The sequence below is a fragment of the Tursiops truncatus genome, chromosome 20 (assembly GCF_011762595.2).
Source record: "Tursiops truncatus isolate mTurTru1 chromosome 20, mTurTru1.mat.Y, whole genome shotgun sequence".
In the NCBI taxonomy this organism is placed as follows: Eukaryota; Metazoa; Chordata; class Mammalia; order Artiodactyla; family Delphinidae; genus Tursiops; species Tursiops truncatus.
Genome location: NC_047053.1, coordinates 13,191,189 through 13,197,568, shown reverse-complemented (window position 1 = coordinate 13,197,568; position 6,380 = coordinate 13,191,189). Strand labels below are relative to the sequence as shown.

At 49.3% G+C, this 6,380-nt stretch overlaps 1 long non-coding RNA gene across 1 annotated transcript; it reads left to right on the top strand.

The window, feature by feature from the left end:
• Window positions 1–1,899: 1,899 nt before the first annotated feature.
• LOC109548618 (uncharacterized) lies at window positions 1,900–5,755 on the top strand. Its single transcript, XR_004523898.2, has 3 exons — window positions 1,900–2,132; window positions 2,622–2,777; window positions 5,563–5,755. It is a non-coding gene; the product is annotated as an uncharacterized lncRNA (long non-coding RNA).
• Window positions 5,756–6,380: the final 625 nt, after the last annotated feature.

Sequence of the window (6,380 nt, the reverse complement as noted above, 5' to 3'; positions counted from 1 at the left end):
AAGGCACAGCTCTTGAGCGCACTGCGCATGCGACCTCTTGGGCGTCGTCGCGTGGCGGGGATCGGGACTGCAGAGGGTGGAGAGGCGGAGTCTAAGGCCGAGGGGCGGGGCCTCAGCTACCAGTCCACTGTTGGCCACACGGTTCTTCGCTTCTCCGGGTTTCAAGTTCCTGGAAGGCCCAGGTTTCTAGGCAGTGACTAGGAGACAAAATTAGAGTAAAAAGGTGATGTGGCCCCAGGGCCTGAGTTCCCTGAGACAGTCTTTTTCTGATGGTTCCTCCAGCTTCTCCGCAGGCCTGCTAAAGTTCTTGTTTTCATTGATTCATTCAGCAAACAGTTGACCACATTTGTCCTGCTGGTGCAAAGGTCATCAAGGCTGGGCCCTTTCCTCACCGAATTCTCAGAACAGTAGGAGGAACCAGGAAACAGTCAATGACGAAGGAATAACAAGTGACACGATGGGGAAGGGACAAGGGGCTCTAGGAATACAGAGCAGGGCCCCCTAATCCACTCTGTAGAGGAATCCAAGAGGGCTTCCCAGAGGAGGTGGCTTGAGCTGAATATTGAATGGCAATCGGGGAAGAGAATTCAAGACAAAGGGAACAGAGTGTGCCAAGCCAGGTGGAAGTATGGAGTTCTCCTCTCCGTTGAGGCTCGCAGTCATCTGCCCAGATCCTCTAAACTCTAATTGTGGTCATGGGTATCCTCTGCTCTCCCTGCCATCAAGATCATTTCTATCTCTGCATCCCATATCTATATCTGTATTCCTGTGACAGCCTGCTCACTGGTGTTCTATACTCTTGCTGCCCCTAATCGCATAACACACATCTGCCAGTTTGCACTTTCTAAATTATAGCTCTGAGTCTGCTGCTACCCTGTGTAAAACTTTTAACAGTCTCCAGGTGTTAGAACTCACAGTTTATCTCACAGTATGAAACCAGGCCACAGTCTCATCTTCACCACTCCTACATGAATCTTGTGTTTCTTCTTTCTGGAATACCCTTCACTCCTTTTGGGATCTCAAACTCAAATGCCTCCCCTTTCTTGACCATCACATCACTCCCTCTCTGCATCTACAACACAATGTCCATATTATCTCTATTAGAGTTCTTACTTCTTATACTGTAATCTTTGATTTACACGTCTGCATTCCATGCTAGATCTCCTCAAAGGCCAGGCATCTAGTGTAGGACACACTCCATAATCATTTCATAATAACAGCTAACAGGGCTTCCCTGGTGGCGCAGTGGTTAAGAGTCCGCCTGCCAGTGCAGGGGACATGGGTTCGAGCCCTGGTACAGGAAGATCCCACATGCTGTGGAGCAACTAAGCCCGTGCGCCACAACTACTGACCTGCGCTCTAGAGCCTGCGAGCCAGAACTACTGAGCCTGAGTGCCACAACTACTGAAGCCCGTGCGCCTAGAGCCCGTGCTCCGCAACAAGAGAAGCCACCACAATGAGAAGCCCGCGCACTGCAACAAAGAGTAGCCCCCACTTGCCGCAACTAGAGAAAGTCGGCACAGAGCAACGAAGACCCAACGCAGCCAAAAAAAAAAAAAAAGGCAAATAAATAAATTTAAAAAAAAAAAACAGCTAACATTTATTCAGGAATACTACTTGCCAGACATAGAGCTAACTGCCCTTAGATAGATCATTTCTTTTAATCCTCTCAACAACCTTATGGGTTGGTCCCATTCTACAGATGAAGCCAGAGAGTTAGGTGACTTGACCAATACACATAGCCACTGAGTTGGGAGCCGGAATTCAAATCCTGGGAGGAGAAGAGAACTATGGTCACTCTGCTCTATCCTCAGGCTTCTGGGATAGGAATGGCAAGAGATGGGGGTGGGGAAAGGATGGCAGAAACAGATTTTTTTTTTTTAATCAGTCAGCCCTGGGTTTTATGGTCTTATATGAATAACACACCTATTCCAGACCCACTTCACACACCCCTGGGCCTACTCTGGAAAGGGTTGGGGAGCAAGGATAACTTCCCTGCTGTGGGTGATTCATCATGACCCTGGCTTAGTCACAGCATGTCACCACAAGCCAGCAGAAGAAGCCAGCCCAGGGTGAATTCTGGTCCTTTGGGAAAGAGACATGCCTGCTCTTCATTTCCCCAGGATGACTGGGTAAGGTCCTGCCTATGGGGATCTGAAGCCGTGCCTCTAAGCCCCCTCTCTGGGGCACATGGACATGACAGAAGAAAATATCTTAAAAGAAAAGATAAGAAAGAGGGGGTGAGGGAGAAAGAAAGAAAGGAAGGAAGGAAAGAAACAAAGAGAGAAAAAGAAGACAGAGAGAGGGAGGAGAGAACAAATCATAACTAAGCTGGAAAGTAAGCAAGGAGGTTGGTAAGGAGGGGATACCCAGCACCAAGCAGCTATTCAAGTGTGTTCTTCCTTGGAGCACAGAGAACCTATAAATGCAGAGGCCAACAAGGTGGGAACAGGAATGGCCTTGGGACAAGAAGAAGGCAAGCCCCTCTGCCCCTTCCTCCTTTCTCTTCTCCTCTCCCCTTCATACATAAGGATTTACAGCTAATAATGGTGGCTTTTGGCCCCTGATAAGCCTGAGATCTGCCCTTCAAAGAATGTAAAGAATGTGACCTTCTTGTTTAGGAAGATGCTCCTGGAGTTGCCTGACGGAGAAGCAGAGACGAAAGGAGAAAAGAAAGGGAAGGCTTCCCTGTTCAAGAGAAAATCACATCAAAGTCCTCTACTCCCTCCCATCTAACCAAAGAAAGGCATTCCTGGGAATTCCCTGTCGGTCCAGAGGTTAGGACTCCGTGCTTTCACTACCGAGGGCAGTTCAACCCCTGGTTGGGGAACTAAGATCCACAAGCGGTGTGGCAAAAAAAAAAAAAAAAAAGGAGAAGAAAGGCATTCCTTATTTTATTTATTTTTAAAATAAATTTATTTATTTAGGCTGAGTTGGGTCTGCTGCTGCGCTCAGGCGGGCTTTCTCTAATTGCGTTGAGTGGGGGCTACTCTTCATTGCGGTGCACAGGCTTCTCATTGCGGTGGCTTCTCTTGTTGTGGAGCACGGGCTCTAGGGGCGCGGGCTTCAGTAGCTGTGGTACACGGGCTCTAGAGCGCAGCCTCACTAGTTGCGGCACACGGGCTCAGTAGTTGTGGCTCACGGGCTTAGTTGCTCCGCGGCATGTGGGATCTTCCCGGACCAGGGCTCGAACCCGTGTCCCCTGCACTGGCAGGCGGATTCTTAACCACTGCGCCACCAGGGAAGTCCCACATTTCTTTTTTTTTTTTTTTTCCACATTTCTTATTTTAGCAAAGGACGAGGAGCAGAGGTGCAAGGACCTATTTTCCTGCCTATGTCTCCTAAGATGATGAAAACTGCCTCGTACATCTGTGCAAGTCATGTGCTGCACAACTCCAGGGTACTAAGTAAATGAAGCCCTCTGGAGTTGGGCTACTCACACTCGCTTTTCCTTTAAAAAAAAAAGATTGTTTATGAAGATGACAACAATTGCTATTTAGAGAGAAAACTGACACATATTGCAAAGTGTGTGTGAGAGAGAAAGGGAGAGACAAAAGTTGGTGGGTGTATAGGCACCATTGGTGTTGGTGGGAAAGTACACTTCTGCCCAGTTTTCATCCATGGATGGAGACGAGGAGAGAGAAAGGAGACAGAAAAATTTCCAAGTCTCTGCTGGAGTTTCTGGATAATGAAGAAGAGAGATGCCCCACCCCCAGTGGGTAGCCCATAGTTTTGCAGAGACAAGGACCTGTCTAAAGATGTACAGAGGTAGGGTCTGGAGGCAGACACTAGGGGAAAGCTCTGGGGAGAAAAGTGAGGGGATTGCAAGGCAGGTAGAGGGGAGGAGAGCATGCTGGGAACCAAGGCAGGAGATGGGACCTTCCTAGAAAGGTCAGTGAGATGTTCCCAGGGGTGACATGCTGCAGGGCTTTTGAGAATCATTTGTCTGCTTTGCTACGATGTAATTCCCCCTGATTGCCCCATCCTTTAGGAGAGCTGCTCACACAGATGCCTTTTGCAGGGAGGAAACAAGGAGAAGGTGCCTGGGAATTCCCTGGTGGTCCAGCGGTTAGAGCTCTGTACTTCCACTGTAGGGGAACTAAGATCTTGCATGCCACACGGTGCAGCCAAAAAAAAAAAAAAAGAAAAGAAAAGAAAGGAGAGGGTGCCAACTTCCTTGTCTCTGTCCTTGTGGAGCTGAGAAAAATCGAGAACATCTGAAGGCGGTGAGATGCAAGTATGCCTATCTTCTCCTCTTCTCCTCCTGCCCACTCCTCTCTGGTCCCACTAACCATCCTCTTCCTCCATGCTTTGACTTGCTGTTCCGTCTGCCCGGATCTCCACAGTCACTCCCTCAGAGACCTCCTTCAGGTCTCTGCTCCAACGTTGCCTCTTCAGGGAAACCTTCCCTCACCCGCCCATTTGACACTGCAAACTGCATACTCAACTCTCCCACTCCCCCTTCTCTGCTTGATTTTCCTTGCACTTATCCCCTTCTAATTTTACAGATCTGTTTCATGCGTTGTCCTTTCTTCCCCTCTAGAATGCAAGCTCCGTAAGAGCAAGGATTTTGGTCTTTTTGCTCCTGCTATATCTCAAGTGCCTGGCAGAGAGCCTGGCATATAGGCATTAAGTGAATATTGGTCGAATGATGAAATGAATGAAAGGAGAGTCCAGTGGAGGCACTTGTTCAAAGTTAGCTTCCTGTAATTGTCAGGTATCTCCTGGAGGGCACTGCACTTCCCACAGGAGGTGAGCAAGGGGTGCAAAGCATTCTTGGTTACTTCTCAAAAGGACGTGTCCTCGGCTGCATCTGGGCTATGTCTGGGGCGTCACTCTCACATGTGCTCCAACTTGCTAGAGGAAGGCGTGTTGTTACAGTTGTAAAGCTGGTAATTGCACCTATCACAATGCTTATCTTATCTGTCGGCTTCTTGGTGTCAGCTTCTTGGAACCGCAGTTACTACTGACAGAGTGAACAAATTATTGTGGTGCTTTCATTTTTCTTTAACTTAATTCGCAGGGAGGTGTCCAAATCTAGGTGTGTTCACAGGATTGTGCCAAACCCAAGATAAGTCATACATGACGTGGTATCTGTTCTTTGGGAACTTCTGTCCTAGGTGATGAATCTAAACCCCTTGGCAGGTAGCCTGACTCCAAACTAAACCTCTCCTTGCCTTTAAGCCTTGCACCTGCCATTCCTTCTACCTACAAGGCCCTTCTCTTTTGGGAAAACTCTTAGCCTGCCAAGGAGCTCTGTGGTTGCAGATTGCAACACTTACTCCCTTTCTTCTGCAGGCAGCACTCTGATTAGGGGGGAAATTTATCTGCTCGCAGTCTTGGTCCTTGCAATCAGGTGTGGTTCCTGCTTCTGCCTGGGGGGGAGCAGGCACATGACCCAGGCCCGGCAGGCATATATTAGAATGAGCTCTTCTCCCTCACTACACGGACCGGGTCAGGGAAGAGCACCTCATTCAAGCTGCTCCACTGAGAATCAGCTGAGACTTTGGAATCACTGGGAAAGAGGCACTTTCTTTCTCTGCTTCCGATGCTGAATTACAGAATGCAAGCCTGGAGCTGCCCGTAGCTGCTGCTGCCACTACACGAGTGGAGAACCTGCCTGAGAATGAAGCCACCACCCAGAAAGGCTGAGCCAAGATGGTTCCAGACACATTCCTGATAGTGAGTGCCTAGAAGGAGCCCTACCCTGGAACTGTTAAGCTGTTAATGCTAATAAATGTCCTTTTCTGTTTAAGCCAGTTTGAATTGGGTTTGTCACTTGCAGTGGAGTTTGGAGATTACCCTTTGAGACCCACTTCAAATGTTTTCTTCTCTGAAGTGTCAGCAACCCTCATCCCCACCTGAGTCAACCTCTCGTCACTGTGCCCTTGATGCCTGTACTTCCCACACTGGGCTGTTTCCATTCACTAGGCCTGCCTGCCAGGCTGAGGACCACACGGCAGGGACTGTGTGACAACCCGCCCTCCGCCACAGCACTGGGCCAGGCTGAGTGGCCTTTCCATGGACAGTCAATGAAAGAGGGAGGCCATGTTGCAGCTACTGGTCACTCCTACTCTCTCCCCCAGGGAGGGAGCCCAGCCTCCTTCCTTCTGGGCATAAGGCAAAAATTATAATACAAGACCCCTGGCTGCCTTCTAGGGGTCCTCTCCCTTTTTTTTTTCTTAATTAATTTTTCAGTTTTTGGCCGTGTTGGGTCTTTGTTGCTGCACGCGGGCTTTCTCTAGTTGCGGCGAGTGGGGGCTGCTCTTCGCTGCGGTGCGCGGGCTTCTCATTGCAGTGGCTTCTCTTGTTGCGGAGCACGGGCTCTAGGCACGTGGGCTCAGTAGTTGTGGCTCATGGGCTTAGTTGCTCCGCGGCAT